We start from the raw sequence: 23283 nt of genomic DNA, 5'->3' as shown, positions 1-23283 counted from the left end.
ACGTGTAAATGCACATTGTATGAGTATTAACACTGTTGGGAGATCAATGTGTGTCTCTAGAGTAGCCCGCTGTGCCACCCTTGTTGTTTTTTTTTTTTTTTTTTTTAAATAAAGGGGAGAGTTATAGAAGTGTTGACGTATAAAGCTGTAAACATGAAACTTGTACAATTTTATAAACCAGTGTTTACTCAATTAAAAAAATCACTCTTAAAAATTGTAGTAAAGACTTAAATATCACAGATGTACTGATTTTTGAACATTAGTACTTATAAGACCAACAACAAAAAGCATTAGCCTTACAGAGCTTTTTGTCCAAAGTTTGTACTTTGCTGGGAAAGTAAATCCAGAACAGACCCCCACAATGTAAATCTTAATGGACATAAATAAATAAACAAAAAATATATGAACAGATCCATCTGTTATAAGTTCTAATATTCATCCACTTATCCAAATTTCTATTTAGTATGTATTGAGAGCTTACTATGTTCTAAGCACTTGTGGAGGGATGTCTAATGGACAAGCTTATCATCCAGTGATTATTTTCAACAATCTCTTCATTTTCTTTCTTTTTTTTTTAAAGATTTATTTATTTATTCATACAGAACTGGGGTACAGGCCAGAGATGTGGAGGGTGAGAGGCTTCACCAGAGACAGAGAGGGGAGCAGAACAGGCAGATCGACGAAGTACACTGCTGAGGGGAGCAGCAGGCGGGTCAGGAGAGGTCTGCCGCGCCATGTGGATCTCCTCCAGGGCAGGCGGGGATCGAACTCATGTGGAAGTGGCTTAAGCGTCTTTGTGCTGTGCTTTAACCCGCTGCGCCGCCAGGGAGGGCCCACAATCTCTTCATTTTCTATTGAAAACTAACTTTCTATCAGGCAACTGTTTCATTTTTAACACTGAAAATGCGAAAAAGATAAAAATATGTTAACTTTAAAATATGGCTTTCTGTAAACAAGGAGAAAAATTCCATTCTTGATTCTTTCTACCAAGCTGGTGATCTTTATTTTCAATGGGGAAAATCTAGTTCAACAATCTGAGAAGGGATTCTAGCCAATCTGGAGTGGGACACTTTCTGTCCACCAGCCACTTAACACTGCTCTCTGAAACACACCACTCTTCAGTCTGCTCTGCTTTTCATTATCCCCCCTTACCCCAAATTGATTAGAGCAACTCTTCTAAGAAAACAAAGAGACCTTAGAAAGTATAAATAAAAGAAAATAAGAAAAATCTAAAAAATTCTTTTTTATATATATTCTAAGAAAATATAAAATGGCGAAGGCCATTTGATTAAAATATGCGGTAGGTAAGATTTTGGCACAAGGGCGACTTTTAGAAAAAGAAGCTGCTCATGGGAAACTTCTTATTTATTCTCAACATTCAAAGTGTCGCGGACCACAGGAAAGCCATGTATATTCTTCAAGCTAGAATTACCTACTTAGCTGGATAGAAGACCAAATGAAGTTTGGCTGTGAATGCTAAGGTACCAAAGCTAACCAATTAGTCAATAATTGTGACGAGAGAGGACCCTCTATTGTCTCTACCTGCATTTATCCTGGGTCTCTGCTGGCTCATTGCTGGTTTAGCCTGGGAATAACACTGGCAAGTAGATTTGTCTGGGTGAGCAAGGAAAACTGGCAGGTCACGCCCTAGAAATGTTTATTTGTATGAGGAATTGAGTAGCTTCTTGGAAAAGAACTTAAGGGAGGAGAGAGACATATTTAGTTTGGGGCAAGAAAGGATCTCAGTGGGTCAAGAGCAGGCTAACTCTAAATGCAGTGCTTTGCAACTCATGTTCTCAAGTCAGTTCACCCTCCCATGTGACCTTGGGACCTACAAGGGGAAGCTATTAGAATAAACTGAATCAACTTTTCTCATAGTGCAGTGGGGCCATTGGAAGCCCACAGTGTCTCGGTTTAGATGAGAGCAGGCGTGCTGTCCCTCTGGGCATTGACATTTGACTCCCTCCACTGCACCACATCCTTCTACAGTGACTCCAGCTAGGGTGAGGGCTACAATTTTAACTTTATTTATTTACTTAATTAGACAATATCCATCATCCCTTGCTTTAGCAGTAGCCACTGGCCGTGCCAGTGAGTCCTAGAGCTGCCAGACATTGAAACAAAGGATGAAATTGGCTCCGTCTTTTCTGACAGGCACCTCCAACAGAATCAGCCAGAAGGGCTCAGCTGTGTGCAGGTCAGTGCAGGAAGGGGGAATGGGCTTTCTTTTACCAGCTCTAAGGGTTTGATTGTGACTTAGCAACAACAGACCCCCAGGGACTCCGAGAAATAGCTGGTGGGAGGAGGTGGATATACTGAAGGGAATAAAAGGAGATCCAGAGGTTCACAATTGGAGGAATGAAGCCCAGGAAATACGGTTAAGTGTTCCCTTTTTGCCCTTAGAAAGATGTGACTTGAGGATTAAAAAGCAAAGCAAGCAAACAAAGCCCTCATGTGGTAGTAGGGTAGGCCTTTGTAGAAGACAAAGAGGAACCATGATTTCTATATTTAGGTTTTGCTTTGTCACTGACTACCAGACATTGAAAAGATTACTCTGTTTTTTTAACATACCATGTTAGAACTGGGTACTACTGAGGTCTTTTGGGATTGTATTTGAAACTTCCAAAGCTAAATCTATTTATTCTCTCTTGATCAAAGTGCCTTAACATTCCCCTCAGCTTCATTAACTATTGGACAAGTTTATTCCTGACTGTAAGTTCCTGACCTCCCTTTTCTTAGATTACTTATTTTAGAAAACTTGCAAATGCAAATTTTTCTTTGCCCCTTTGAGATATAAATCTCCCACTCTCTTACTGTCCAGAATGCCAGCCAGTCTTGGTTCCATTGGCCAATAAAAGGATGTAGAGTCTGAGAAGGAAAGCAGTTTAATTTGTCCACAAATGGAGGAGGGCAGCAGACTTCTGTCTGAAAGTCCAGTCATGCCCTTGGCAGAAGGCAGGGGGATTTACAGAGTTACAGGAGTAGAAGATGGACTGGGCAAGGGTCAGCCTGTCCATCCTTGCAACACAAGTGTCTATGGTTTTGTTTTTTTTTTTTTTTTTTTGGCTGATGCTAGGTTGCTTTCATTATCACCTGGTGGTCTGTAATTCTGATGTAATCTTCTTAGGGATGCATTTGTTAAACCTAAAGGTAAAATAAAGAAAGGAAAGGGTAGGTATGATCTGTTGGGACACAGAGACATGTACCTTGTTGCTGCTTCAGTACCAGGTTTTATAATGCAAGGATATCATTCTAGAAGCCATCCCTTTGAAATGTAATCATCAGGTAAGACAGCACTCCTAGCTTCTAGGGTCCATGGGAGAACAGGAGCCTGATTTCCATAAGCTCCAATTAGCAAGCACAGATGGTCTGATCACACTGACCAACATCCTCCTCACGTCCTCTAGTACTTTTCCCCTAGGCCATTCCAGCACTTCCAACTCACCCACCTTTGGTTTCAGCCGAGGAGCGTTCTCTCTCCCCTATAACAGTAGTCTTGAACTAAGTCATCTTCACTTATTAATTCTGTCCAGTGCAATTGTTCATTGATACTACCTCTAACAAGAGGTCCTTTGCCCTGCTGCTTAGACTAATCCTGAATGAAGGCAAGAGAGTTTCTGCCTGGGTTTAGCTCTCCTTGATGCTGTTCTGACCTTGATATAAATGAGCATACATCTAGTTTTTGATCTCATAGCCATATTCACAGGGTGGGGGCTAAATGATGTTGCTGAGCTTTTTAAAATGCTGATCTTTACTAAAATCTACCTGTTTTTAAATCTTCCTCTTCCATACCATGCTGACCTTCCTTCTGATTGTAGATGGTTCTTATAAAGTACCTTCAGAAAGTTTACAGGAGACCAGTATAACATTTAACTCAGCTATTTGGGATATTTTTAGCTGAAATACCATAAAATTGAAGGGCTTTACTATAAGCCATACCTAAATATTTTGGGAACCATTAAAAGGATTTGGTGAGTCCTTTAGTAAATATTTTAGAAATTTTCACTTGTACTTTTTTATGTGTATACTTTTTGTTTTCATTAGAGGTAATTTTCCTAAGCATCTGCTTCTCTCTCCTCATAGCTTGCATTCTCCCACACAGTTTACTTATTTTGCAGGATGCCTTTGTACTAAATATTCTTGCTTCCTACTGAGCTATTTTCTAGGATGATACTGTCATATCAATCATAGCATAAAATCCCAAAATGAGACTTAGAAAAAAATGTATAATTTTTGTTGTTTACATAAATCTGAGAACTTGAGGGGGGAGGTTAGGGAAGGTGGATTTAGTGTCTCCTGGGTCTTTTCATTTCCAAGTGTGATGGCAGCCAAAATTTCAGCCAGTAGGTCCTATGTTTGGGACAGTACCTGCTTCCTTCTACACAAGAGAACTGAAGTAGAGACATTGGCTCTTGCTTTCACATCTACTAGGAACACTGTTCACTGACTCAATTTGAAGCAGGAATGACATGGGTGAGGTACCTTTATAATGATGTGTGAGTTCCCTTTTGCTGCGGTGACAGATCGCCACACATTTAGTGGTGTAAACAACACAAATTTATTATCTTATAGTCCTGGAGGTCAGAAGTTAGAAATCATTTTCTCTTGGCTAACATCAAGATATCAACAGCCTACATCTCTTCTGGACACTCTAGAGGAGAGTTTTTTCCCTTTCTTTTCCCAAATTCTAAAGACACACAATTTCTTGGCTCATGCCCCTCCTTTCTTCTTCAAGGCCAGTAATATAACATTTTCTCTCCTTTGAGATCTCCGTTACTGCCTTTCTATCCTCCCTCCCCCCCGCCTTTATTATAATGCTGCCTTCTGATGACCAGTGATTGCATGGGTCCACCAGGGTAATGGGTAATCTCCCTTTTACCCATTATTATAAATGTGATGTATAACTCACATTTTTAAAGTTTTCTCAATCATATTAGACATCATATTCAGAGATACTAGGGATCAGGAAGTTGCTATCATTGGGAAACTATTTTCAGTTTACTCTAAGTGGTTTTTCCTTTCTAATGCTGATAGCAAAACTTTAGAAAGGAATAAAATTAATAGTAAAAGATAGCCTCATCCTACTTCCTTCGTGTCTTTCCTGCTTCCTACCTTGTCTACTCTCTCTACTTTTAAACACAGAAGGTCAAATCTTAGTAGGAAGAGTGGACGATAGAGTATAGGAAAGGTTAAAGGCAGCAATGAAGTGTAAACTCTGGATCTTAGTTGTAAATTGTTATCAAAGGTTTCTGTCTGCATACTAATACCTTTCTTCCTTCTTCATAGAAAAACTGTGGCCTAAAATAGAGGTGATACAGAGGTCATGCCTCATTGTCTATAAATTTTGAAAATAACAATTTTAATTATAACATTTAGGAAATTCCTAAAACAAGTTTCTGGTGGTAAAAGGAGAAGCTATGCAGCCATGTTAGTTAAAACCAGAAGTTATTATTGGCATTATTTCCTAGGTTTCATTTTATCAAATTCTGTGTTCATCTAAACTCAGAAAAATTTTGACAGTTGAGAATATTCTTTTCTAAATTTTGACATGACTTAGGGAACAATCAGTAGTTTTCAAAAGTGACACAATAATCCAACAATATGCATTTTAGCACAGTACTTGTTCTGGTTCTTTTCTAGAAACAATTGCACCATGAGCTAATGCTCTTATGACATTTGTGGATCATCTGAAAATTTAAAATCTGAGAAAAGCACTGCTCCCATCTCTCCTAATAAGCAGATGAAAAATAGGATTCCCTAAAGTACTTTACCTACATACATTTTAAAATTTCTCATGTCAAAAGAGAACTCTTCTGCCTTTAATATAAACAAGGGACAAAATTAAATGCAAAAGACTCTGTTAATGCAAGATTGAGATTCTCAGAGGAACATCAATTTCCCCACATTCCGCACATTCTGAATATTAAGGTATCATGTTTAAGAGATCAGCTAGTTCTGGAAAACACAATATTTGAAGTATAATGGATACAAATGAAAGGAATGGCTGCCTGTCTCACATTTTTAGCATGTATGACCACAGTGGCGTAAACGCTTGATTACTTGGGGTCTAATCAATGATAGTTAATATGAACCTGTTTCTTTTGTTTTCCCCTTCCTTCCTTGTAACACCCCCTCTCCTCCCCACCCCCCAGACCTTCACACTTTTGGAGAAGAAATAAAACAGGCAATTTGGTTCTAACTCATGGTCTGATTAGTGGTTAGGGAGATGTGGGTGCAGGGCCAAATTGTCATGAATCAAGAAGCATTACCTGCATCTTGTCCCTTGAGAAACTTACAAAAATCAGGGTGTTATGCTCTCACTCTTAAATAATTCCCCCTTTCTCCCAAGCCACAAACAATGATTTTTTCATAAAATCATTTGAATTTTTAAAAATAGTACCTTCTTTAGTTTCAAAGAACTTTTATTCCTACAAAAAGTAGAATAGAGACAAACTCTGTGCACAGTTTACTAGAAATGGAAGCAGATACATATCATATGAAATTATCCAAATATTCTGACTTTCCCACTCTTCCCAGGTTTTGAGAAATGTACAGAGACTTTGCAATATAGATGCTGTTGAATAACAATAGCAACACTCTGTATTTATACAGTGCCTTTCCTTCAGAGAGTTCAGAGTGCCTTATAAACAGTATCTCATTAATCTTCACAACTTCCCTATATGGAAGGTGGTTTCAGCTATCATCACTCACATCTTTATCAACAAAGAAACAGTTGCCTGCAGAGTGGCTAAACAACTTGTCCAAGGTCACTGAGGGAGTGAGTGGCAAAGCCAAGAATAAAACTTAAGGCTTTGACCTTCCAGTTTAGTATTCTCTCCAGGAGGCCTCTTTGAAGGAAGAGTGGTTTCAAACATGCATATTCATAAGTCTCCCAAGAAAAAGCTACCATTTCTCAATATTTCTCAGCCAAATTTTGATGTTAATCAGCACCAGTTTGATATAAAATACAATAGTTGGTAGTAATGGAAAAATACTGCAACTGTACTAACACAGTACAGAAACCTGGGTTCCTATGTCTCCCTAATTCCTAAGTTATCCACAGCTGACTGCATATACTTGCTAGAGCAACCAAATAAAAGAAAGCCTAGGAACAGGCAGTGACCACACAGAATGGGAAGACATTGTTTGAAATTACCAAAATCTTAGCCCCACCCCCCAAAGTAGGTGGGCAGTACCCTTTGGGATAAATTGTCACTAGCTGGTTTAGTAAGTATTTATTTTATTATTTATTATTTATATACATTAAGTCTGCACCAGGGAGTGTACCCCTGTCCTCAGGTAGCTGCTAGTCTAGTGGAAAAGCATGGAAGTAGCTGTACACCGTCATGGAGAGGAAGACCCAGGGATCCCCTTCCTGTTGTCAGTAGGGAAGACTGGACCAAAATCCAACTCCCTACACTCTTGTCCAATTATGCATTTAATTTGAACACGGTGTCTTCTTTTCCTGGACTTTTCCTCATTTCTCTTTGTATGGCGGTTTGTGTTCTAATCTTCAGCTGTCACCTTAACTCTCTCCTCAGATAGGGTCTCCTTACTTTTTTTTTTATGTTGTGTATAATATCATTTTTTTTTATTAAAAAGTTTATTTTTACATCATTTTGCACATTTTTTTTCATCTCAATTGTAATCCTCATGGGTTTCCCATCACCAAATCACCCCTGTGCCACCACCATAGTCCCATGCATTTCCCTCCCTCCCCCCCCCCCTGTTTTTGGTCCCATTCCCCACTCCACTCCCACAGAATGTCTCTGGTCTATGGTTGTTCATTATTTTTCTTATTTTCTCACCTGGTCCATTATACTCCTGCTATGAGTGAAACCATCCGGTATTTTTCTTTCTCTTTCTGGCTTATCTCACTAAGCATGATCTTTTCCAGCTCCATCCAAGTTGCTGCAAAAGACATGTGTTTCTCTTTTTTGGTTGCTGAGTAATATTCCATTGTATATATGTACCACATCTTTCTAATCCAGTCATCTACTTTTGGGCATTTGGGCTGCTTCCATGTTTTTCCAATTGTAAATAAAGCAGCAATAAACATGGGGGTACAAGTATCTTTTTCAATCAGTGTTTTTGTGTCTTTTGGGTAGATACCTAGGAGTGGGATTGCTGGGTCATAGGGAAGCTCCATGTTTAGCAGTTTGAGGAACCTCCAAACAGTTTTCCATAGTGGTTGTACTAGTTTGCATTCCCACCAGCAATGCAGGAGAGTTCCTTTTTCTCCACATCCTCACCAACATTTGGGTCTCCTTACTTTTTTAATGTGATTTTTCCTTGTCATCATCATCAATCTCAGAACACTATTTCCTACATCATTCATCTTATTTGGTACAATAAGGGGGGCTTGTTATCCCATTTATGATCTTTCTCCCGATCCAAGCTGCCGCTCCATGAAAAGCAGGAACAATAATGTACTTAGGCACAAGAAGGTTTTGCTGCCACTGTGGCTCCCAGCTAAGTCACCCTGCTAAGTAGTTTCTTACAGAGTTAAGTCAGAGGCAGTGGGTGCTAAATTAGAAGCATTGAATCCTAATCATATCTAATTTCTTTGGGAAGAAAGAGATTGGTTTTTGAGACTGGATGTATTTATGAGAGCATATACAGGCAATAGAATATGGAAGAATTTGAGAAGATGGTGAAGGTTTGGCATATGGTCTTGCAACATATTAGCAACAGAAATTGTGTGTTTCCATTACTGCCAATTCAGGAGCATGAGCAGCCGCAGTATTGGAAAGATTAGGAAAATTGTTAGCTTCACCCAAGGGAAGACAGTTGTTGCTGAACCCTGAAGGCTGAGGGATGGTGCTAATAAGAAGGTAGATAAATCAGTTAGCTATGAGATCTCCATTGGGTAGGTCAATATGTGAACCAAGAGAAAACATAGATTGGGACAAAGAAAGAAAAGTCAAAGAACTGGAAAACAGTAAGACCATATGGGAATAAGGTAGCTGGAGAAAATGAAAGTCGAGTTAATAATTTTAGGAATATACAAAAAGTGAATGATGACAAGACCCAGGAGAGACTGCTGAAATTAAATAAGAATGAAAATCTCAAAATAATACAATGTGGAAATACCCAGAGGAGCTGAATTTAATGAGGGCCTCCTTGGTGTTTATATATAAATCCTTTGTATGTAAAATTTGGTTTCCTGGTAGAGAGAATGTTCTCTGACTCCCTGGTGTGCCCAAGTGTGCCTTGAGTGTACCCTAGAATCCCACAAAGGAGGCTACCTGCTTTTCCTGGGTTGGTAGTTTGATAATGTTAAATAACTATAAAGAAACCCTTTGTCTTTATCTCTGACACTCGTTGGCATTCTCTTAAAACAATTCACAATTTCTGCCAAAATACGTTCAGGAAATATGAGCTACTGGAGCTTGTGACCCCTTTAGATAACCACAAACCAAATCATGAAATACAGTTCAGCTGAGTAATAAAATATAATCAGATTGGCAGGCAGCATCATACTCAGCTATGCCCATACAGATCTTCTTTTAACTCAGTTTAACAAGTTGCTCTCCAGAAGTTATTTATTCTACCTGTCAACATTCCTATTGTGGAAATGACAGCCATCAAATCTCTTTTAGATCCTAATCCTGTTCTTTTCTCTTTTGCTTCAGGTAGTAGAAAGCCTATAAGCAATACCCTTTTAGTCAGCTAAGTGATTTGTTTGACATTGATCATTTGCTTGAAGGTATAGCTATCAGCTTAAAAAATAAATGTATAAATGTAATATCCCCATCATTAGCCATGTAGTAAATTCAAAGCAAATGTCTGAAACCAAAGTAACTTTGAAATCTTCTGAGGCCTGGATTAGTGCAGATAGCTGCCCTATCAGGAGTCACCTGCTGTCCTACTTCAGGGTGCATAATAAACTGTCAATCTTATTGCCGCATCATGCAAGGTACTGTCAGACTGAGCTTCACATTTTGCTCTTTACCTCATTCTTTACAGAGGTCTGTTGCTAATAGGCCAACGAAGGTCATGGGTTAGAAGTTTGAACACCATAATTTATTTTATTTACTTGTGCATATAAGAACTGGGGTCTAGGCCGGAAGTATGTGGGAAGGGGTGAGAGGGTTCACCACAGAGTGGGGAGCAGAGTAGCTGGATATACTGAAATATGCTACAGAGGGGAGTGGTGGGAGAGACAGGAGAGGTCTGCTGCACCATGTGGGTCAGCTCTCCGGCCAGGGATGGAACTCATCTAGAGTCGCTGGCGGTAGCTTGATAATGCTGAGACCTTAACCCCTGTGTCAGCAGAGAGGCCCTGAATCCCATAATATTTTATGACAGTAAGAGCAAGAAATTACTAAAGGGTTTCATCGGAAATCAACAGTCAGTCAGGGGCACCTCTAGGTGATCTTATCTTAGGTCTAACCAAATGTCTTCCATAAGATGGTTGACCTTTTTATACCAAAAAAAAAACCCAATATTTATTTTTTTCTTTATGCCATATATTGTTCTAAGTCTTTTCTGTGTTTAACCATATATGATAAATAAAATTACTATTTTTACAAATGAGGGAAATGAAGATACCTTACCAGAACTAGTAAATATTAAGTCCTGAATTTGAATATAGGTAATTAAAGTTACAGTACCCGAATGCCAACAAAATATTAGATAAATTATGAATGTAAAACTTAAATATTGAGTATTGTGGCTATCATTTACAACTGTAAAATAAGCTTGCTTAGTGGAAGACTTTCAAGTTCCTCAGCCAAGTTCCAGGACTTCCCCATGGAGGACTTGCCCTAAGCTGGTGGTTTGCTGTCGGGAAGGAACAGGCAGAGGCAAAGAGGAGCCTAGCTGGGGAGATAGACACCATGATGGGGTGCCTACCCACAGCCCTGCGGGTGTGTCAGGCATGGCAAATTTCCTTGAAAGGTATTTCAGAAATGGAAAGCAGTTATACCCTCACGTAGCTCCAGCCTGGGACACTGAGAATTTCACAACCAGTGCTGGCAAGGATAGCTCTGTGCCTACCTACTCCCTTCCCTGAAAGATCAGAGTCTTCAAGAAGAGTCAGCCCAGCTTCCATCGCAGACCCATTACCAGAGGGAAGGACTGGTGAGGGAGAACTCACTGCTCCCTTGCAGAATATCAGAGGGCATGTGGGGTTTGCAGCCTTGGTTTCTAGTGGCAAAGTGGCAGTTGTGATGGCTGGTGCAGACCATTGTCTGTGTTCAGAGCTGGAGAATGGGACATGCAGCCCACTTGGGTGGTTCCTATCTGCCAAGCCCAACTGCGCCCAAGTGTGAGCCTTGTGGACTGCACCCCACTCCCCTATTAGAAGATTCAAGTTTCATGGATCACAGTCAGAAGCAGAACAGAGCAGCAGGGAGAGTGTGGGAAGTCAGGTCAACTGAAGCATTAAATGGAGCTTGCTGTGGAGACAGGAGAGGAGGCAGAGAGACAAACCTCAGTCCTCGACCAAAAAAGAGCAACTAAGTATTTAAGCCTCAGGCTCCTCTCCTACCCTCACCTCAAGCCAAGGTAAACTAAGAAGAGAAACAAAACTAAACCTCCACGGCCCCAACCACTAAAAAGGAAATAAAGCAACACACATGCCTAGGAAGCAAAGAAATTGAACACAAGATGGAAAAGCAAAAGGAGAACAGAAGTTCTGAGTCATATATAAAGGATACAGAAATAGAGGACATATCAGACAAAAACTCCAAAATGACAATATTAAAATGCTAAATGAGATACTGGTTAGGTCAGTCAAAGGCAGATAGGCAAGTCTAAGATATGGAAAAGGAGATCCTCCAACAAAATTGAAAATATTAAAAGAACACAAAAAGAGACTCTGAGTAAAATGAAGACAAATATAGAAAGTGCTTTTAATAGATATAAACTGGCAGAAGAAAGAATTTCAGAAAAAGAAGATGCACATATACAAATCACCCAGTTAGAAAAAGAGAAATGAGACATAGGAAAAATGAGGGCATTCTATGAGAAATATCACACTCAGATAAGAGAAGCATAAGGATCATGGATATATTAGAAGGTGAAGAAGAAGAGAGGAGAGACACTTCTTAATTAAATTAATAGCTAAAAATTTCCCAAACCTAAGAAGTGAAATTAGCGCTGAGGTCCAAGAAGCAGAGAGAACACCCAAAATCCTAAATGCAAAATGATTTACACTAAGGCACAAAGAAAAAAATATTTCATGAAGCATGAGATGAAGATAATTAATGAAAGCATCCAATTAGTCTTTTCTTCAAATTTCATCCCTGTCTCCCCTCCAGACAAGAAGAGAGTAGAATGACATTTTCACAAACCTAAAAGACAGAAACTACCAATCATGAATTCTTCATCCCACAAATTTATCATTCAAATATGAAGGTGAAATAAAGGCTTTCCAGACAAACAGGAGCCAATGGAGTTTATGACCACCAGATCTGTCCTAGAAAAATGTTGAGAGGAATTCTACTGGAAAAGAAATCATGAAGCACAATCCCTGAGTAGAATGGCAAGAGGAATGAATACAAACTCTGCAGCCTGAACATGAATATTATAAGTCAGAAGGTCAGCAGCAAAACATTAAGGGGAGGAAGAAATGGACAGAACCTTTACAGTTAAATGGTGAAGAACTGACCAATTCATAAAGACATTTTAGATATAACGAGATAAGTATAGCCCCCAAGGTAACCAGTAATCAGAAATCTAGTATGGACATAGAACAACAAATGAAGCTGGGGAAAGGCTCCACATAAGAGAAACAAATGAAAAAAAGAAACAGGAGAAAAAAATGTTTAAAAAAAAGATATATACAGTACATATCCACATTAACCTAAATGTAAATGGCCTGCACTCACCAATTAAAAGACACAAAATGAAAAATCGGGCTAAAAGGTTTCAACCACCTATGCTTTGTTTACAAGAAACCCATTTAAAACTGAAAGGCAACGACAAACTAAAGTCAAAGGTGGGAGTGAGGCGCCACAAGCAAGTGATGCAGAGAGAAAAATGATAGCTACTCTTCTCACATTGGGTGAACTAGACTTTCCATCAGAAAAGATCCTCAGGGACAGAGATGGACAATATGCTCAAAGGGACAATTCATCAAGAACATATAACTTATCAGTTTTCATGGATCTATCACAGAGGCAACTAGATAGATAAAGCGCTATTAAGGAAATGAAGACAACCTATTGACAAAAATACAATTTTTTGTCGGAGACTTCAACACATCACTGAAACAAAGAGATGTATCATCCAGAGAGTTAACAAGGAAATAAAGGCATTTTGTGAGGTATAGGATCAGCTAGATTCATTGAACATTTACAGAGCTCTCTATCCCCAAATAATGAGTACATTTTTTTTTCTTGAGTGCATATGGAACATTGTCAAGAATAGATAATATGCTGGAACACAAAACTTGTATCAGAAACATATGAAAATAGAAATTGTATCAAGCATTTTCACAGATCACTGTGGTATAAAGCTAGAAATTAGCAACAAGATTTCAAGAACAAACCAAAACAAGTGGAAAACAAATACTAGCTTCTGAAAATAAAACCCACAAATTTAAAAGCAACAAAAATCTCAAATAAGCTAATTAATTCTGAAACTGAAGGTTTTGGCAAAGGAACAATTCTGAATATGAGTAGAAGAAAATAAAAATTAGAACAGAAATAAATAAAATAAAAACCATAAAGATAATTCAAATTATTAGTGAAACCAAGAACTGGTTCTTTAAAAAAAAAAATTGAAAAATTCTTAGCTGGGTTTGTGAAGAGAAAAAAATCCAAGTAAATGGGAGCAGAATAAAAGAAGTGAAATTGCAACAGAAGTTGCAAAATTACTAAGGATTCTATCAGGCACAAATGTCTCTCTGCAAACAAACTAGACAACCTAAAAGAAATGGACAAATTTTTAGAATCATATAATGTAGGATGAACGAGTATAAAATAGAAAACTTAAACAGTTCAATCACTAGCACAAAAATTGAAAAAGTAATAGAAAGTCTGTAAAAACAAAAGCTCAAACAGATGGATTCTCCAGTGAGTTCTACTAAACCTTCCAAGAGATCTACTATCTTCTCTACTCAAGCTCTTCAAAAAATTGAAGATGATGGGAAACTCCTGAATACATTCTATGAGGCCAACATTATTCTGATCCCAAAATCAACAAGGACAATATTAAAAAAGTAGACTCATATCCCTGATGAGCATGCAGTGAAATTACAAAAATTCTTAACAAAAATTCACCTTAATATATGTGATAGCTAGATTTCATCTTCATGCATTAAGATTTTAACAATCACATCCATAAATTAGAATAGTTTCTTTTCAGTGTTCAATTGAATTATGATTAGTTCTGTCTTATTCTTTATGCTCTGGTCCTTAAAACTCCAAGTTTAGTTGGAAGAAACCATTCATTACACTGAAAAGGCTGTTTTCGAGGACATTTTTTGAAAAATTTTTTTCATGGTATTTGGCAAATTTTTGTTTAAGTTTTCTGTTTCTTGAATTAAATTCTAATTATCTTATTTTTTCTTGAAACTATGTAATTAGTAAAGATTTCCATGTACATCAATCAATTTTCAAGAACATTATTCTTTATGATTTTAACTCCCTCTATTTGTTCTTTGCTGCATTTGCTCACTTTTTGATTATAGCTCTTGATTTTTAAAGATATAAGTCCTACTTTTATTTTTCAAAGTGACTGCTTTCTTTCATTGTGCTGTTATATTTATTATTTATTAATAGTGGCTATTATCTTCTTCCTTAGAACCCAAATTGTCCCTAGAGTTTTTTTTTTTTTAAGATTTATTTATTTATTCATACAGAACTGGGGTACAGACCAGAGATGCGGAGGGTGAGAGGATTCACCAGGAACAGACTGGGGAGCAGAACAGGCAGATGGACCAAGTATACTGCTGAGGGGAGCAGCGGGCGGGTCAGGAGAGGTCTGCCAGGTGGATCTCCTCTGGGACAGGCGGGGATCGAACTCATGCGTAATTGGTTTAAGCTTCTTAGTGCAGTGCTTTAACCCGCTGCGCCACCAGGGAGGGCCGAGTTTGTTTATGCTTAATGATGAGAAAGTTAAATTATAAGTTTTCTTGTATTTGGTTTGGAAACATTCTTTAATTTTCTGAAATAAATTTAATTTTCTAAAATAACTTTATTAGAATATATAGTTTATGCATAAAAATATATAAATTTATGTAACTTAATTCACCTCAAGAGTAGATACCCAACAAGACAGAGTACTCCTTTCAAGAGTTCCTTAAAATTAAACTGAATGTAGCAGGTATTACCAGGGGAGAAACAAAAGCTCAATTTATCACTTAGTGTTTCTACAGAGTTTTACCATTTTAACAGAGGAAAGGATTGTCTCCCACACCCACTTCATTTCTTGTGATGTTGATTCATTGGTTTTATTTTGGGGTCTCATAATTTAGTGACTGACATTGTGTACAAAAAAGAAAAGAGAAAAAGAAAATACATTCCCTTCTGATTTCTCCTGCCTCTCCACGCTTTATGCAACAGTATATAAATAAGGCATTTATTGCATATACATTTTAAAAAATCTATACCATCCTTCCTAACTGTTCCTCATTAGTGAAAGCAGGTCTATAGTTTGGGTATTAATTTTCTTTTCTCTTGAAGTAAATCGATGCTGTTCCACTTCTTGTTACTATTATTTATGACCTTCTAAAGTGTAAACCCTTGAAAAACAAAAACATGGAAACATGATTGGCTTAAAAGCAATGACTCCTATAATAAAATTTTTAAACTTTTCTGACTTACAAATTCATTACACATTTTAATTTTGTTACTATTTTCACACAAGTAGTTGTTTTTTGCAGTCAGTTGGGTTACAAAATGTGACTTCCTTCCCACAGAACTGTTTGGTGAACAGTATGAATAGATGTTATCACATATTTGGGAATAATACATAGAAATATCTTTGTCGTGGTGAATTGGAAGGTACTCAGTGAAGCAGATCCTGAGTGTCAGTTGGAAGTGGCTTCTATGCATTAAATTCATGCTTTTTGCTAAGATATGAGTAGCAAAGAGAAATATGTAACAAAATTTCATCATCTTTGACAAATTCACTAATACCTTTTTAGGAAGCCCTGTAAGCTTTTTAAAACAAGTTTGAGACTGAATAGGATATAGGATCAAATATATCTGGTGGGCGTGGCTGAAGTGAAGAACTAATTGTATAACATGCATGATACTTTGCTAGAAATAGGATTTAAAGTAAGAAAAAGCATTAGGACTCTCACTAGAACCACACAAATTTTTTAAAATAGAATGACTTGAAGGAGAAATTTACACTGAATATTAATCATGTGATACATAACATATATTCAAAGCAAGAACTTCAGTGAAAGGCAGTTGTCTCAAAGGATATAGTAAAGGTCTTACAAATAAAATTAAACCCCCCAAAATTACACAAAAACAATAGGAAAAATAAAACTTTAACTCAGCAAAAGGAAGATAATGGTTGCCAGATGGAATAAGGGAAAGTGGGGGGTGAGGGAGAAGGCAGGTGGAGTATGGGAACAGGTGGTTTGGTGGAAGGAAAAATATTACAGAAATGTGCATTTTTAAAAAAGTAAGCCTAGGATGTTTCCTTATGTTCAGACTCAACTTGAAGGACTTGCAGAGATCAAAACTTATAATAATCATTAAAATCAATGTTGAATAAAATATTAATAATAACAGTAAGAAATTAGGAAACCATAAGTTGAGAAAATATGTTGAACAACAAATCTCTCAACTTTTGCTTATCAATCATGATCGACAGAAATCACAGTGTGATTCAGTATGAAAGAAACAGAAATGAGAAGAAAAATGATTGAAGTTTTTGTCAATAGGGTAACCTCAGAGAGCCCTAGTCTTGCAGTCTCAGAGATCCCTGGTCTTGCTCACTCACTTAAAACAACTAATAGTTCTAGAGGCACAACCAAACCTACAAATTTCCTAGTCATTATTCCCAAATAGAGCCCAGTTCAGGGACAGAACTCCTTGGGGAACCCTAAGGAGAAATAAGTAAAATTGAGCTTGACATTGTATTATTAGGAAAGATGGTATTTTTGAAAACCATACATATTGCTGTTATTGTTTTTACAAGATATTTTGCTACTCCTTTGACCATTATTTTTTAAAATATTCTCTGTAGCACTACAAAGAAATGTAAACCATGATCAGCATCACCAAAACAAGCAAAAAAATTAAAAAGTATAAGCTCTCTGGGGTTTGTCTATCTTATGTTATCTGTGATTCTTTTCTGGTGCCCTAACTTTCATAAAATCATGAAAACATAACTCAAACTTTGGTAGGAATTGGAAAACGTCAGGTGTTCTTTGTATTGACTGGACTACAGAGAAAACAAATCTGAGGTAAAGAGGGAGTGTTATACTTGGTATAATACATAGTCTCCAGTGGCCAGTGCCTTCAACTGATTGGCATTTATGCTTAGCACAGACACCATTCTCATGAGTGAATAAAGCATGAACTTTATACACTGAAAGTAAGAATATGTCTAGACCTTTTATTCTACTGAACTGAGGAGAAAAGAGAGCCCCCAACCCAGTATCTCACACCATAAACATGCTCATCCTGAGAGCAGATTTAATTATGATCTAGTAATTGTATTTACTTATATTGACAAGTGTGTCACCATATTCTTAATTCTTTTGTTGTAAGGTAACTCATTGCTGTGCCCCTTCTATAGTCACAAAAGGCTGACACTTCACTGTTTATATTATAGTTAGGGCAAAGTATTAATTTAAGTAAGTAACAGGAGAAGCCAATATGTGAGCAAACTTGTTATTGTTCCTTCTCAGTCAACTTTATTTAGTATACTTTATATATAGTATAAATGTATCCTTTTTAAGTGTCCTGTTCAATAATTCTCAACAAGTTTATAAAAAATAAACTATGCCAATCTCTGTCTTTGTATGGTGAGTTTAATTCATTTACATTTAAGGTGATTACCAACTAGACAAAAGTTTTGCCAATTTGACATGTTATTGGTTTCCCAAAATATATCTTATGTCTATATTAACAGATTCATAATTATGTTTGTTTTTTCCTGTAGTACATAAGAAAAAATGCAATTTAAACAAATATTACAATAATACTAGTTTTTATATTTTCACTTGTTTAGCCTTATCAGAAATCTTTCTTCATATGACTGATTTACTGTGCAGTATCTGTTAATTTCAACCTAAAGAGCCCCTTTAGTATTTCTTACAGAGCAAGTCTAGTGAAAAGTAAATTCTTTACCTTTTGTCTATGAATGTCTTAATTTTGCCATTATTTTCAATGGCAGTTTGACTGGATATAGAATTCTCAGCTGACAGGTTGTTTTACTTCCTTAAATATGTTCTTTCACTGCCTTTAGTTCCCAAAGTTGCTAATAAAAAATCAACTGGTAATTTTGTTGACAATTGTTCATAAATGATAAGTTGTTTCTTGATGCTTTCAACAACCTTTCTTTTATCAGAAGCTTTTGGAAGTTTTATTATATTGGGCATTTGTGGGTCTTGCTGAAGGTGTGCTTAATTATTAAATTACCTCATTTGCAGCTATTTTGAGAAAATTTTTGAAAGGCTCTGGTTAAGTTCTTTTTTTTTTATAATGAATAATATATATTTACCCTTATTGCAAGTTCATCCTTGTCATGTACACATCCATTTGAACACTAATATATAATTAACACACAACATATTGTGTTCTACATGTCTCAGTTAACATTTAAAGTTATTTTCTTTATTGAATAAATTTGATATATGGAGTATATAAATTTAAGGTATGCATTATGTTACTTTTCTGGGCTTTTTTTATTATAGTAACATGGTTTACAGCACTACATATGACTTAGAAGAATAGGATCATACTCTTCCTATCTATGTTATGATACATTTATTATGATTTCATTTGTAGTGATAACTATAGTACAAGATTATTGTCAATATTCATTATACTGCACATTAGACATCTTTATTTTCTCTCATTGCAAATTTGGACCCTTGTCCAACATCATTCTTATTTCCCCAACCCAAACAATAATTTCTTACAACTGATCTGCTGACGTAGTGACCATAAGATGTTAAAAGTAAGGATTCCTATGTGAAAGGAATGTACAGAAAATTATCCCAATAATTAGGGTCCAGTATCATAAACCTCTGAAACCCTCAAATATCCTTGTCATTACAATAGTATAAGCTACATAATAATGATTATAATTTATGGTTATAAATATATAATAATGAATATACCACCCATATAATTTTTAAAAAAGCTAATAAGTTGACATTTAGAAAGGAAGTTTTGAAAGGTAAATAGGACACATAGAGTTTACTGAAAGTAATCAGTTGAAGATCCTAGCTCTCATGACTTCACTTTTCTACCTTCTATTATCATGGGATATAGTATATATTAATAACAAATAGTATATATTAATAATTATATATATGCTTATTGAATATGCAAGTGAAAAGATACTTCATTTTTTTAAGTTCAATCCTTTAAAAAAATAGTTCTAGTGATAATTGGTCATTCTTCCTCTAGAGGTTCTGAAACATCAATAACTTTGGGAAATATTTATGATAAACAAAAAGGAGGTTTAATGAAAGCAAAACTCACCCATTACTTTTGATCAATTGCCTTGCTGCCTCTTTCATTAAACTATTTAATGTGGCCACAATTAGATTTTATCCTTTTAAAAGATAAAGCAGATTCTCCATCTATTAATTAAAGGGTCACACTAAAGTTGGTTACAAGATGGATGTTACATACCTTCCACTGTTGACCTAACTCAGAAAAATAGTGTATTTGAAGAATATATACTGTAACTTTAATAATAAAAAAAATGTTAGTTTTTTTCTGTAGCAGATTAGAGCAACTCATAAAATGCTTCCAGGTATGTTCGACATCGCTGTAGCAGCCATTGCCTGGGATTCCATAAGGAACCACACAGTGTATTATATACAAAACAAATCTATGAAACTCCATTTTTATGGGAATTATATATAATTTATAAGTTGGTTAAAATGGGGATAATGTCTTAATAATGCTCTATACTAAATCTTTTCATTAAAGTAATCAAATAAAAGTTCTCAACTTTCCAGAACTCTATGATGTATTTGTCACAAGAGCAATGATAGAGCTGCAAGGAGGTATTTTCTGCATCTTGGAGAGGGAGGACTTCATCAGTAGTCGATAAAGGGCCAGTCTACTCTTCCATGTCCATCTACTCTTCTGCCTTTAAGAAAGACTCCAAGGGTTTTTTTTTTTTTCCTTTTGATAAAATCAAAATAAAAGTTCCCTTTTTGAATAAATTACTCAAAAGAGATGAGATAGACAGGGAATTTAAATTACTAAAAAATATCATTGATCCCATCTGAAAAGATATATATGATAAATTACTTGCTTAAAACAAGAAGTAGTTTAAAATGTTAAATTCCTACAGGGTAGAATGTCTCCCTGAAGTAAAAGTAATTGCTGCCTCTCAAGGGGTACATGTGATGGGAAAGAGCATGGACACAGGTGTCAAACTGTTGCTATTTTATTCCCACTCTGGACCTGATGAGCTTCTGTATATCACCTAATCCTGTTGGATCCTCGTCTATAAAATTGTGCCTCATCAATGGTTGTTGATGAAAATTAAAAGAGACTATAATTCCTCCTGTATTCCTGGCAGTGTTGCTAGAGTCTTTCATAAACTTTTATTTAGTCTTCACAAAAATCCCATCTAGTTTTTTGAGAGGGAACTGGGGTACACCCTTATTAAGTAACTCATTTATATAAAGCTCTACAAAGTCCACGAAAATAAAATCAGAAATAAAGCACTATGTTCAATAAGATTTGGAAGAAACAAATGTGAAAAATACCTTTAAAAAACACTTGTACTGCTTAGATCTTAGATAAATTAAGGAGAGCAAAAGAGAGATCTCACATATATATTACAACTTTATTGAGGTACCCTAAAAATTTTTTAGCAGATTCACTGAGTTGTTCAGCCATTATTAGTATGTTAGAATGTTTTTTAATCACCCTAAATGAAACCCTGTGCCCATTAATAAATGCTCACTTTCTGTTTAGACAACCACCAATTCCCTTTGGGTCTCTACAGAGTTTCTTGCTGTAACATTTCATACAAGTGGAATCATGCAATATGTGGTCTTTTATGACTGACTTCCAAATTTGTCATGGTGTATAATCTTTGTTACATGTTTTTGGATTTAGCTTGGAGTACAGTAAGTTCTTATGTCATTGATAACTTCTTGGAAAACGACTTTCAACAAAGCAATCTAGGAGAAAAACAGATTTTTGAATAACATCATTTTGTTGAGTGTTTTCCATCAACATAATATATTTGGGATTATCCTTATCAACATTTTATATCTGAGGAACAGGTATATTTTATTGAGGATTTTTACATCTATATTCATAAGAGAGCTACTGACCTCTTTGTTGTTATGCTTTTGTTTTAATATTGAGATAATATTGGTTTTATAAAATGACTTTGAAAGTGTAGCCAACTTTTATGTCTTTTGTAAGAGTTTACATATGCTTGCTATTGTTTTTAAAATCGGGGTAGAATTCACCATCAAAGTGATTTGCACCTGAGATTTTCTTTATGAGTTGTCTTTGCATTACTAATTCAACCTCTTAACCTTTTGTACAACTATTCAGATTTTCTATCCCTTGTTAAGTCAGTTTCAGTCATTTGTTTTTGTAAGAATTTCTTCTTTCAGGGAAATGCACTAGACTGTGGTGATGACACACAGGTGATTTGGTGATGGGAAGCCCAAGGGGATTGCAACTGAGATGGAAAAATTGCACAAAATGATGTTAAAATAAACTATTATATATAAATTTAAAAAAATTCTTTCCTTTCATCTAATTTGTTGGCATGTGGTTATTCGGATTATTACCTGTAATTAAGTTTATTTCTGTAGCTTCAGGAGTAATATCTCCTCTTTTATGCCCCATCTTAGACATTTGTTTTCTCCCTTTTTTTCTCAGCCTGTCTAGCTAATGTTTTATCGATTTTGTTCTTTTCCAGTATCTTTTGGTTCAGTGATTTTCTCTTTTTCTCAATTTCATTATTGTTTTAATATTTATTACTTCTGCTAGCTTTAGGTATAGCGTGCTTTTGTTTTTCCACTTGAAATCAGTTTTTAATATTTTATTTTTAGTTTTTAATTCACAAACATATAAGTAGCATAAAATGAGCCACCAAGTAAGCAAGAAGCACATTATTCAGCTTTTTTATTACTATTGTCTTCATTTCTTTAACCTAAGAATCTTTCTATCATGCAAACTTACTTAAGTATTTTTTTAAAAGTAACATTTTTAGGTAGTATAGCAGAAAAAATATTGTTTGCAACCCAATGATCCCACTCACATTATTTAGAGTTTCTGCATAATGAAACATCAGGGTTCTTATCTTCGCTTACTCTGGTTTCTCAGATCATATAAATCTTTAATCATTCACCAGAATTTAATCTCGCCCCCAATAGTCAATCTTTAGGGATTAAGAAAAAATAGACTGCTGTAGGGAAGAAAACATTTTGCTTATGTCTTTGGCATTTGCAGAGTATAATAGGACTTCTGGTAAAGTCTCTTAGTGGTGGCTGTTTACTTTGTATGAATTAATATTTAGTATCAATGTAGAACTATTAGTTTTATCCATTTATATTGATGACTATTATTAATCACCAATTATTAAAATGAAAATAACTTTAATAAGTTTAGTTGAGTAACAGGTGATTTTAATAAATTAATTTAAATTATCTTATTACTAAAGAAAAGCTAACAAAGAATGTTAAGAAACAATTTTTATGATTGTTTTGTTCAAGTTGTAAATTATGCAATGGATTTTTTAAAAAAGATTATTGTAAACTAGAAACTGGGAAAGTAAAATATTCTTTTGTATCTCTTAGACTTTTAAGATCTAAAAAAAGCACTTCTTACTTTGTGTCTCATTTCTTTGTCTACAAAATATGATTAATGACACTAATCTGGAAACAATTTATAGCAAAGATGCAAGAGATAGAGAAGAATCTAAAATTTAATTTTTGCCCCTTATCAAGGAAACCTTGTATAATAAAAAGCTGCATTATTCAGATGCTGGGTATTCAAAGTGCTTATTGTTACTGGAGCTGCAGGTATGCAGAAGAAATTGTTCCTTATGTGAAGGCTGTCTTTTTTTTATATATACAGTTTATTGCAACGCAAGGCCAGACAGTTTTAGGAGGTAGGCTTAACTTCCATTATATATTCTTGACATGTA

The sequence above is a fragment of the Condylura cristata genome, unplaced genomic scaffold, assembly GCF_000260355.1.
Source record: "Condylura cristata isolate star-nosed mole 26May11 unplaced genomic scaffold, ConCri1.0 scaffold00030, whole genome shotgun sequence".
Lineage (NCBI taxonomy): Eukaryota > Metazoa > Chordata > Mammalia > Eulipotyphla > Talpidae > Condylura > Condylura cristata.
Note: the sequence above shows the minus strand (reverse complement) of the source record.